We start from the raw sequence: 12783 nt of genomic DNA, 5'->3' as shown, positions 1-12783 counted from the left end.
TGATTCAGTCTAGTCATTGCCTCAGATGGTTAATGCTTACTATCATCCAGCCTGGAAGGCTTGGGTTTGGGGTTGTAACTTGAATGTCCCAAGTCACCTGCATTAGACCTACTATGTGCAGGTCTCTTTGCCTGGCACTTTGTACACATCATCTACTATTCATACATGATCTCATATAGCTCTCCTCACAATCTTATAAATGAGAAAACTCAAAGACGTTAGGTGACTTGCCCAAAGTTACACAGCTGGTAAATGGTGGGGACAACCCAGATCTGTCTAAAGACCAAGTACTACACCAGGGTGCTCCCTAGACACTTACTAAAAAGCAATTACAAATAAAATAAAACCATTTACTGGGCCTTAGTTCAAGGTAAGCCCAGTTTCTCAAAAAAAAAAACCCCACAAAAAACTAATGAAATATATAGCAGTCAAGCAAAGTGCTCTTTGAGAGCGAGAGAGCGAGAGCGAGAGCGAGAGAGAGAGAGAGAGAGAGAGAGAGAGAAGAGCAGCTTACGTTGGAAGAACAAACATCATGAAAAGCCATCCATAGACATAAGACTCCCAATTTTCCGGTGAATGTGGCACCTAACATTTAAAATGTACCTCTCCATACTTAAAGCTTTCTTGTGTGTTTTTTTCTTATTAATCCTCACCCTAGGATACTTTTCCATTGATTTTTAGAGAGAGTGGAAGGGAGGGGGAGACACACACTGATAGGTTGCCTCCTGCAAGCTCCCCGACCAGGGCTCGGGAGCTAGCCTACAACCGAAGTACATGCCCTTGACCAGAATTGAACTCGGGATCCTTCAGTCTGCAGGCTGATGCTCTTTCCATTGAACCAAACTGGCTAGGGCTCCTTTTGTGCTTTTTGTTAGGGTCTGGGGTGGCATAGAAAAATACTGACACTGTATAAACCACAAGGAAAACAGTTTGCAAAGAAGTAGAAACTAAGATGTAGGTTTGATAGAAACATAAGCAAGGAAACGACCAAGGTAACCATGCTAGAGCCTTCAGGATCCCGCATGTAGCCACAGGGAGAGGTTGTGGGGCCCAGACATCACTGCTGCCCATGGTTTCTGCTGCTTGAGGAACGAGTATGCGGTTGATGCTGACACTTCACAGGTTGTCACAGGAAGGTTGGGGAGATAATCACTTCCTATTAAGAGCCTATGGTAGCAGAGAATTCTGACCAATCCACTCATTAGAGAACAGAGCTCCCAACTAGCTTATCATGAAGCTTTGCTTTCTCTATGGCTATATAAAGATTGGAAAGAGGTCTCCTCAACTGAGAGGTCTCCTCAAATATTACTCAACTTAAAATTCAAGTTTCCACCTATTCATTTTGATCATGGGACTAGAGACATAGAGAGCACAGACTCAGACATTTGGATTATGGGAACATTTCAGGCAATAGGAATCTAGTGTTAGAGTTTAGACACTGGCCCAAGCAACTGCCACACACAAACATGCACATGCACACACACACACACACACACGCACACTTTAGTGCTTGTCTGGGTTACTCTTACTCATACAACAAGCATCTGCTATATTTATAGGTGCCTTTTGCATGGACAGCAGTAGACCAAATACTATCCTATATAATAAAAGAATAATATACAAATCGACTGAATGGCGGAAGGACCAGTTGCTATGATGCACACTGACCACCAGGGGGCAGACGCTCACTGCAGGAGCTGCCCCCTGGTGGTCAGTGCGCTCCCAGAGGGGGAGCACCGCTCAGTCAGAAGCTGGGCTCACGGCTGGTGAGGGCAGTGGCGGTGGTGGGAGCCTCTCCCACCTCTGTGGCAGTCAGACATCCCCCAAAGGCTCCCAGACTGTGAGAGGGTACAGGCCAGGCTGAGGGCACCCCCCGCCCCAAGTGCATGAATTTTGTGCACTGGGCCTATAGTATGGGAAATAAAAAGGGAGAAGGAATATTTTCGACCACCTGTTACATACCAAGCATCATGATTGCCATTTTCACATGAACTTATTGCTTATAATAATGCAGCGAAAGAGGTATTACTCCTACTTTATAGATGATAAGATAGGCTAGAGGACAATAAATGACTTGCCTAATTAAGCATAACTGGGAAGTTAGCAGGGCTGAGATTAGAAATTTTTTATCTAACTCCAAAGTCCATGTTCTTTCCATTTTACCATGTTGGTTTCCAAAAGAAGTGTGACCACCCTAAATGAACTTGGCATTAGCTGAAGGACCTGGAGCAAGCAAAATCTACATGTAGCAGGAGGCTGTACATATGTAGATGATGTGCAAGTGGTGATGGTGGCGCAGAGGATGAGGAAGGACTCTCTCACCTCTTTGGTCAAACTCCAAGGGACAAATAAAGACCCAGAAAGTGGAGTAACAAAAACACTCATATTCTCTCTCTCTCTCTCTCTCTCTCTCTCTCTCTCTCTCTCTCTCTATATATATATATATATATATATATATATATATATAATAAAAGCATAATATGCGAATTAGACCAGATATCCTTCTGGACAACCTTTCGGACAAAGCCGTGGCAACAGGGGCTGAGGAAGAGGCAGCCGCCGGGGTGGGTGGGAGCCAAGGCAGCTGCCAGAGGCGGCAGGGGCTGAGCCCCTTGCACAAATTTTTTTTTTTAATTGATCTCAGAGAGGAAAGGAGAGGCAGAGAGAGATAGGAACATCAATGATGACAGAAAATCATTGATTGGCTGCCTCCTGCACGCCCCATAAGGGGGATGGAGCCCGCAACCCAGGGATGTGCCCTGACTGGTAATCGAACCATGACCTCCTGGTTCATAGGTCAACGCTCAACCACTGAGCAACACTGACCGGGCTATATACATTTCTTTTTTCCACTCACTGCTGGGCCAATGGAAAGGTGAATTCTTAAAAGCAATTTGAAAACACCTATCAAAAATCTTAGCATTTTACATAGCTTTGATTTCTACAATTCCCTTTAAGGGAATTAATCTGACGTTAATAATTATGAATGTTTAGAAAAAAATACACACACATACATATACACAAGGTTGTCCATTGCCAGACTGTTTATACTGGTAAATGTGAAAAATTGAAAATAACTTAAAAACCTATCAAAAGCAAGTTAATTACATAGATTTTAAGGGAAGGAGTAGATCACAGCACTTAAAATGAGGAAATTCTAAGTCCGCCAGTCATGAGTTATATTCTCTGAGCCTCAGTTTTCTCAGCTATAAAATTGGGATAATAATAATAATATCTAAAATCCATAGAGTTATTAAAAGATAATGCATGAAATGTTCTTAACATAGTGCTTAGCATGTATTAAACTCCATAGCAAACATAAACTATTGTTATGGTTTTAACAATAACCATGGAATACTATGCAATAATATTGAAGTTCTAGATTAAATGACAAAAAAGTATTAAGACCTGTTAAATGAGAAAATCAGGTCATAAAATAGTATGTAAAGTATGAACTTATTTAAAAATATATATTTGTCGCCTATCCGGTTTGGCTCAGCGGATAGAGAGTTGGCCTGCGGATTCGGGGGTCCCAGGTTCGGTTCCGGTCAAGGGCGTGTGCCTTGGTTGCAGGCACATCCCCAGTGGGGGGCGTGCAGGAGGCAGCTGATCGATGTTTCTCTCTCATCAATGTTTCTAACTCTCTATCCCCCGCCCTTCCTCTCTGTAAAAAATCAATAAAATATATATTTATATATATATATATATATATTTGTAAAAAAGACTAAAATATATCCACTAATTGGAATTATGGGTGATTTAAATCTTCTTCTTTTTAAAAATCTGTATTTTCTATAATGAAAGCGACTTGCTTTGGCCATAATGAAAAAACTCTCTCCTATGAAAAGGGAAGGTATGCCTGGATTGAGGGTGGAAAGTGAACTGGAGGATTTCTTAACCATGTGGTTCCATGGGCCTCCTAAAATAGATCTACATTTTAATGACTGAGGAAAAAAAGAACAGATCTGAGGACTGTTCTAGCTATTTCAGAATGTCTTTGGGGGATAGTAACACCACCTTCTAAATGAGTACATGTTCACAATCTTGAAATCTAATAGAAATTACATACTAGACTGTAAGAATATTTAATTTGTTCAGTTTCTTCTTTCTGGTTTTTTCTAAAACTACCACTAATGAGCAAAAAGCTAAGTGTGTTTGACTTCAGAGACTAGATTCTTTCAACCAATGATGTGTACAGCTCTAGGAAAAAGGACATAGTGAGGGGCCCAACGGTCCCTTTAAAGCAGGGGTGGGGAACCATTTTTATGACAAGGGCCATTTGGACATTTATAACATCATTCCCAGGCCATTCAAAATTATCAACTTAAAAATTAGCCTGCTATATTTGGTCAAACATCTAATTAACTCACCCCTAATGCCTTGGCAGGGCAGACCAAATGATTTCGTGGGCCTTATATGGCCCACGGGCTGAATGTTCCCCACCCCTGCTTTAAAGAAAGCCATAAATTAAAAAAAATAAAAATTCTACCTGTAAGGCCATATTTAGTCATACTGATTTCTAAAGATTTATGGAACTTACATTTAAAAAACAGAACTCTTCCTATTTCCACAAAACACTTCAAACAACTCCCTTTTTCAAGAATCAGGAGACTTGATTTTATTTCTTGCTTCACTATTATAAAGCTTTATGGCTTTGGGTATATTATGAAAAAACAAAACAAAACAACTAAATAAACACACTCGATGATAATTACTCTTGAATCTTCAGGGAGAAATATACAAAGCAGACTGGGATACTTGGGCTGGCTGCTCAACCTGTTTTCTTCCCTGTAGGGAAGTCATGGTGTCAGACCAAGAAAAGCCGAAGACAAATATCTATCAGGATGCGTGGAAATGCTTGAAGAGCTCATCATCAAGGAAGCATGAACACTCCTGTGAACCTAGTAGTACTGGGCACACACGGACTTACTGCTCCTCCACTTTTGAGCAAATCACTTAAGCTGCCTTGCCTCAGTTTCCACATATTCCAAAATGACTTACTCCTATACTGTATGTATGATATGGTGCAATCCTGCAGAGACACCTGAGTTTGAATCCTGGTTCTGCCACCTGCTGGCTAAGAGATCATGGACAAGTGACTTAACTTCCTACCATCTCACAGAGCCTATCTAAGAAAATAAAGCAATATGGGAGGGAAAAGTAGTCTAAAAGGTAATTTTTAACATCACTTTTCAGCAACACTACTATAATCTCAAAGTTACAATTTCAGAGGAACCACTAAACTCTCATATTTCACTTCCTCCCCATGGGCCTGGCCTGCTTAAGGCCATTTGTGCGTATGTTTTCTACTAACTTTGCCCCCCTGTGTTTTCCTCTCCTTTTCCAGCAGCAGGGCTCTTGCCCGCACCTGGGGGAGCGAATAGGTGGGTGTGGGCATTTCCTGATTCTGACCTTTCTTCAGTCAGCGCCAGATGCCACTTAATGAAGTAAGAAGCCCTGCTGTTAGTACCATCGAGGAGCATCACATCCTCCTCAACAGCACTCGTATGTATGCACCTAAAGACCCCAGGGCCCACGATCCTGCCGCTTCCTATAAGACTCAAGCCTCCTGCTCTAGCCCACCAGCTCCACACAGCTCAATCTGCTCAGTACAGTTACCCATCTTTTCTGTTGTCGCCATCCTTTGGTCAAATGGGTGTCTACAAACTTTACTAGTAGCTCTTTCTTCTTCCTGCCTTCTTCAGCTTCAAAGCCATTCAGGGAGTACAGCAAGTCCTCAAAGAACATTGTGTCATTCCGTGTCGTTTTGTTATAATGCAGTGGGAACTTAACTCTTGTTTATATCAATTAGCTTATGGTAAGACTGGTTTCATTATATGTCGTTTCATTTAAAGTAGCAACATTAAGTGAGGACTTACTGTACTACTGTTAAGCAAGGACTATGCTATGCTGTGTAGACCCAAAATGGAATAAGCTTCAAGTTGTTCAAAGCTTAATAGGGGAGGTGGAAATGGAAAAATAATTGTATAACAAAATAGAGAGGTAGTCTATATACTGTGGTGTCTTGAGAGAGAGAGACACTCTGGTAAGACAAAACATGGTGACACTGCAAGAGACTTAAAAGAGCCAAAACAATCTCGAGAAAGAACAAAGGTAGAGGACTCACACTTCTGATTTCAAAGCTTTCTACAAAGCAGTATAGTACTGGCCTAAGGACAGACATATAGATCAAAGGGATAGACCTGACTGTCCAGAAGTAAACTCATATATCTATGGTCAACTGATTTTCAATAGGAGTGTCTAAAGGGTAAAGAAAAGTCTTTTCAACAAATGGTACTGGGAAAGCTAGATGTATATATGCAAAAGAATGACGTTAAATCCTTGCCTCACACCATATACAAAAATTAACTCAAAGTGGATAGAAGGTCTAAATGTAAGAGCTAAAACTATAAAATGCTTAGAAGAAAATGTAATTTTGGATTATGCAATGGTGTCTTAGATGTGGCACCAAAAGCACAAGTATCAAAAGAATAAAATAGATAAATTGGACTTTGTCAAAATGAAAAACTTCAGTGCTTCAAAGGTCATGAACAAAAAAGTGAAAAGACAAGCCATAGGAAAAAAAAACATATTTGCAAATCATATTTCAATTAGTGGTCTAGTCTCAGACTATAAAAAAGAATTTTTACAACTCAACAATAGCAAACCACCTAATTTAAAAATGGGCAAAGTATCTCTCTCTATCTTTATCTTTCTCCCCCTCCTTCTCTTTCAGTCCCTCTTACATCTGCTATGTCCCTATCTCTGTCTTTGTTTCTCTCTCCCTTCCTCCTTCTGTCTCTCTCTCTGTCTCTCTCCCTCTCTGTTTCTCTTTTCCTTCCTCCCTTCCTACCCCACTTCCGTGCTGTGTATCAGGCTAGAATCAGCCGAGGCAGCCATAAATAGCAATGTACGCCTGCAGGATGTGTATCCAGCTCTCACTAGTTCCTAGAAACCTCCCTCTGAGTTCCTTTGCACCCTACAGCCACCTGCCCATCCCCTCGGCCATCTCTCACTTCTTGGTCTCTAAGGCACCCAGGTTTTGGGCTCCTGGCATTGGCAAGGTGTCAGGAGGTACTTCCCCTGCTTCACCTCCTCCCATCCCCTCCACTGAATTAAAAAAAAGCTGAATTAGAAAAGTATCCCAGATCATGTTAAAAAAGAAAAAAAATGGGCAAAGGATTTGAATAGACATTTCTTCAAAGAAGATATACAAATGGCCAATAAGTATATGAAAGATGCTCAACTTCTTAGTCATCAGGAAAATACAAATACAAATTGAAAGCACAATGAGATACCACTTCACTATTATAATGGCTATAATTTTAAAAAATAGTGTTGGTGAGGTTATGGAAAACTGAGAGCCCTCATACACTGCTGGTAGGAATGCAAAATGGTGCAGTCACTTTGGTAATACCTCCAAATGTTAAACATAGAGCCATCACATGACCCAGCAGTTTCACTCTTAGATATAATATATGCAAGAGAACTGGGAACATATATTCACACAAAAACTTATACATGAATATTCATAGCATTAGTCATAATAATTAAAATGTGGACACACCCAAATGTCCAGTGACTGATGAATGGATACACCAAATGTGGTATAATCATACAGTGGAATATTATTCAGCCACAAAAAGGTACGAAGTACTGATACATACTATCCCATGAATGAACATTGGAAACATTAGACCAAGTGAAGGAAGCCAGTCACAAAAGCCACATACTGTACGACTTCATTTATGTGAAATGTCCAGAATAGGCAAATCCATAGAGACAGAAAGTAGATTAGTGATTGTCAGGGAAACAGGGCGTGACTGATAATAGAATAGGGTTTCCTTTTGGTGTAGTAAAGACATTCTGGAATTAGACAGTGGTGGATGGATGGCCCTGTGAACACTGAATTATAGATTTTAAAAGGGTGAATTATACCTCAATTTTTAAAGGGGGGCAGACATTTCTTAAAGGACGTGCTCACTAGGCAGACAATAGTGGGAAGAGAATTCTAGAAAGAACAGAATGAGAAAAAGGATGGAAACCACAAAAAAACAATGCATTCAGGGACGTGAAAGTGGCCTGGAGACTGTATTTAGGTATATACACAGGAGTTGCAGAACTAACAAAGTAGGGAAGGGACAAATAATGAAAGCCCTACATGCTAACCAATGAGAAGGTCACAGGGTGCCTTCAATGAGAATCAGGTGTCCGCTCAGGAGAATGACGTAACTAAATTGTTTGGCTCAATCCATCTTGTCAAACTCAGTATCATCCAACACCTCCACTCTACTTCGGTAAGCCCAAAACTCTCTTTCTTATCATTTATAAAATACATTTCTTTTAAACTTAAAAATTTTTTAATTTATTTAAGAGAGAGAAACATCAATTTGTTGTTCACTTACTTATGCATTCATTGTTTGTTTCTTGTATGTATCCTGACTAGGGATCGAACCTGCAACCTTGGCATATTGGGACAATGCTCGAACCGACTGAGCTACCCAGCCAAGGCTTATAAAGTACATTTATTTACAGCACCAGTTATTCTAAGTACCCCCTCCCCTGAATATAAACTTCTTGAGGGCAGGTTTCCCTTGTAAGTGCAAGTACAGAGTACCCTGTGGAATTCTAAAGGTGGCAATTTTGACAAAGTTCTGATTTTCCTCACTTTACAAACCTTTGTTCATACTGTCACCCTGTTCAAATGCTCTCCTAATCACAAGTTAGTTCAAAACTGCACCATCCTTCATGGCCTATTTCAAATGCCACTTCCTTACAAAGGCTCTTATCTCCCCATCGGGATATAAACTCTCCCCTCTTTGAAAGAGGGAATATTTTTGTGCTTTTCTATGGTACTGATTTTCTTACGGTACTGTAGTGCAGTTATTTGGGCATCCCTCTCATCTCACACATCTCCTGCCCCACACCTTCTGGAATCTCAGAACCTTGAGATAAGATCTACTAGTATATCCTTCCAAGCTTTGCAACTCCCAGCACTGTGCTGGGTAGAGTCTGATTTGAACTGTTCAATTAGCAGCAAAAATGATGGAATCAGAGATAGTAATAAGCATGATTACCAAACAAAAGTTTTTTAAAATCCTAGAAGAAACTACACAAAACAGGATGCAGGCACCAATAACAGGCTGTATGTTGAATCACTCTGACCACTTGGCTTGTTTATATCTAGTCATTTTCATCACATGGATTTCATTTTGCTAGAACTCCAGAAGACTCAGACAAAGAGCCATAGCCTCCCAGCCGCTGCGTTCCCAAGCCTGTGGTTTTCCTATGATATAAACAAAAGATTCGGGAGGTATGGTCTCTGTTAGTATTTGCTGGTGTGGGTCTGGGGGAGAAATGAGCGGTAGGGCTAGGGGCAGGGGGCTTGAGGGAAACCCACCTAGTGAACTGACAAGTTCATATAAGCAACACCTGGAGTGTTAAATCCCCTACAACTGTTGTTTTACTAAAAGAAAAAAAAAAATCCCCTCTTCTTTGGAAAATGTAAAAGTTCTTTCACCAGCTGCATTCCGATCTACAGTGTGTGGCAGTTCAGGAGAGATGGCAGCTGGAACAGATCATGCTCAGGATACAGTGAGTGTTCACCAGCAGCCAGGGATGAACCCACAAAATGGATCTTTAGAGCCACGTTCCTTTAAGAAAATGGGTGAGCCTCAACCTGCCTGCTCAGAGTTGTCTGCTTGTAAACACTGAGAATACTGGAAATGCACATTGCCAGGATTGGCGAGAGGATCCACCTTTTGAATAGAAAAGCTGTGACATCAGCTTTTCAGGACTCCCCACTTAGCTTCATAAAACCCTGAAGTCTAAGCTTCGGGTTTAATCCTATTTTTGTTAAATATTTACAATCTACTACAAAACCAAATTCAGACCAAATGTCTGCTAACAAAACCTCATGACACAGCCATTCCTCCTGACAAGAGGGAGAGAGGGCTAGCATCTGCTGGCACTGGGTCAGTCACTCCCTTTGTGCTCCATCCTCACAGCGCCGGAAGCAGATGCCTGACTTCTCATACAGAGAAGGTAACTTGGGCCCTGAGAGGTTAAGTCATTTGCTCAACACCCCCCCCCCCCCCCCCCCCCGAGGAAAAATGAGGGGAGTTAGGCCTGTCTGACTCCAAAGCCAGTGTTCTTTCCACTGTGCTCAGTCTGCTACTGACCAGTATACCCCAGAGAAGTTCTTTCTCCAGAATCTGTAAGAATGCTACAAGAGTCTAAGACTAAAATAGGCATTGGCAAACTTTTTCTGTAAAGGGCCAGATTGTAAATATTTTAGGCTCTGTGAGCCATATGGTCTCAGTTGCAATTACTTAATTCTGCCCTTGTAGCCAAAAAGCAGCCACAGACAATATACAGGGTGGGGCAAGAGTAGGTTTGCCGTTGTATGTGAAACACAGAGTTTATTCTCCTCCCTTTGACCCCTTCTAGCCCACCCCCATCCTCACCTACACCCCAGGCCTTGGGTTATACATATATGCATACAAGTTCTTTGGCTGATCTCTTCTCACCCACCACCAGACTTCATTCTTGTATTATTATTTATTAATTACTGTATATTTTTCCAAACAAACAACTGTAAACCTAATTTTGGCCCACCCTGTATAGATAGATGAGTATGGCTATGTTCCAATAAAACTTTATGTACAGTGGGGCCTTGACTTACGAGTTTAATTTGTTCCGTGACGGAGCTCGTAACTCAAATTACTCGTATGTCAAATCAAAAAGTGAACGAGTCAGACATGTGATGCTGGGCTGATGTTGTGGCGTTCACTGTGACGTTCGCTGCGCCAACTAGCGGTGGGGTATCTGAAGCTGGCTCGTAACCCGAATTTTAGCTCGCAACTCAAAGCAAAAAATCGGCAAAGAGACGGCTCGTATCTCGAAAAACTCGTTAGTCAGGACACTCGTAAGTCAAGGCCCCACTGTACACCTTTATTTAAGACTTTATTTGCACCTTTCGGCTCTCTGAGCAGCACCATGGCAATCGGCAAGAACAAGTGACTTACAAAAGGTGACAAAAAGGGAGCCAAGAAGAAAGTGGTTAATCCATTTTCTTTTTCTGTTAATCCTCATCCGAGGATATTTTCCCATTGAGTTTTAGAGAGAGTGGAAGGAAGGGGGAGAGAAAGAGAGAGAAACATCGATGTGAGAGAGACACTTCAATGTGAGAGAGACACATCGACTGGTTGCCTCCCACACACGCCCCGACCAGGGCCAGGGATCACGCCTGCAACTGAGGTATATGCCCTTGACCAGAACTGAACCTGGGACCCTTCAATGTACGGGCTGATGCTCTATCCACTGAGCCAAATTGGCTAGAGAGGTCGATCCATTTTTCAAGCAAGATTGGTATGATGAGAAAGTACCAGCTATGTTCGGTATAAGAAATATTGGAAAAGTACTCGTCACGAGAACTTAAGGAACAAAATTCTATCTAATGGTCTCAAGGGTTGTGTTTTTGAAGTGAGCCTATCTGAAACGCAGAATGATGCAGTTCCATTTAGAAAATTCAAGCTAAGAATGTTCAGGACAAAAATTTGCCTAATTTCCTTGGCATGATCTTACCATGGACACTAAATGTACTCCATGTCAAAGAACGGCAGACCCGCCCTGGCTGGGTGGCTCCGTTGGTTGGAGCATTGTCCTGTACCAAAAGGTTGTGGGTTCAATTTCCAGTCAGGGTTCATACCTAGGTTGTGGGTTCAATCCCTGTTCAGGGCTCATACGGGAGGCAACCGATTGATGTTCCTCACATCGATGTTTCTCTTTCTCCTATTCCTTTCTCTCTCAAATCAATAAAAACATATCCTCGGGTGAGGATAAAAAAAAAAGGTAGACCATGATTGAAGCTCATGTTGATGTCAAGACTACTGATGGCTATTTGCTTCGTCTATTCTGTGTTGGTTTTACTAAAAAACGCAAGAATCAGATTTGGAAGGCCCCCTGTGCTCAGCATGAACAGGCCCACCAAATCTGGAAGATGATGATGGAAATCATGACCCAAGAGGTGCAGACAAATGACTTGAAAGAAGTGGTCAATAAAGTGATTCCAGAGAACACTGGAAAAGTCTTGCCAGTTCATTAATCTGCTCCATGACGTCTTTGTTAGAAAAGTCAATGCTGAAGAAGCCCAAGTTTGAATTGGGGAAACTCATGGAGCTTCACGGTGAAGGTAGCAGTTCTGCAAACGCTACTGGGGATGGAGACAGGAAAGCTGAATGAGCTGATGGATTTGAGCCTCTAGTTCAAAAATGTGTTTAAAATTCGGACTTAATGGTGACAAATAAGAAATCCTATTTGTGATTACAAAAACAAACTTTATTTACAAAAACAGGCAGTGGGCCTAATTTGGCCCACAGGCTGCAGTTTGCTGACCCCAGCTCTAGAAGGTTCTACAGTGGATAGCTTAATGTTATTTGACTTATAAATCAATAAAGAATTGCCTGTTCCAACTCAATTAATCAACAAACATGAGTCTTCTATGTTCTATATGGTCCATGCATTAAGGAATTTATATCCCTTTAGGAAGAAAGACACAGGTACATAAAAGCCAAATAGCAACACAAGGCAGCATGTGGTAGGTGTCAAAGGAGGGCTGAGAACTAACTGATGGGCAGCTAAGGTAACAGAACACCAGGGTCCACAACCTGATTAAACAATCCTGCATGGGCACCAGAGCTCAGAAAGAATGAGAAAATCCTCTCAGTGGGCAACAATGAAGATGAGCCAGAAGTTACTAACAAAAGCACCCATTCTGGTGAG

At 41.6% G+C, this 12783-nt stretch overlaps 1 protein-coding gene across 7 annotated transcripts in view; it reads right to left on the bottom strand.

Moving 5' to 3' along the window:
- Positions 1–12783, bottom strand: part of VPS53 (VPS53 subunit of GARP complex) — a 191345-nt gene that overhangs the window by 28053 nt on the left and 150509 nt on the right. The gene's annotated exons all lie outside the window — the stretch shown is intronic.

The sequence above is a fragment of the Myotis myotis genome, unplaced genomic scaffold (assembly GCF_014108235.1).
Source record: "Myotis myotis isolate mMyoMyo1 unplaced genomic scaffold, mMyoMyo1.p scaffold_m19_p_17, whole genome shotgun sequence".
NCBI classification, from domain to species: Eukaryota; Metazoa; Chordata; class Mammalia; order Chiroptera; family Vespertilionidae; genus Myotis; species Myotis myotis.
This window is presented reverse-complemented; position numbering and strand designations above follow the sequence as displayed.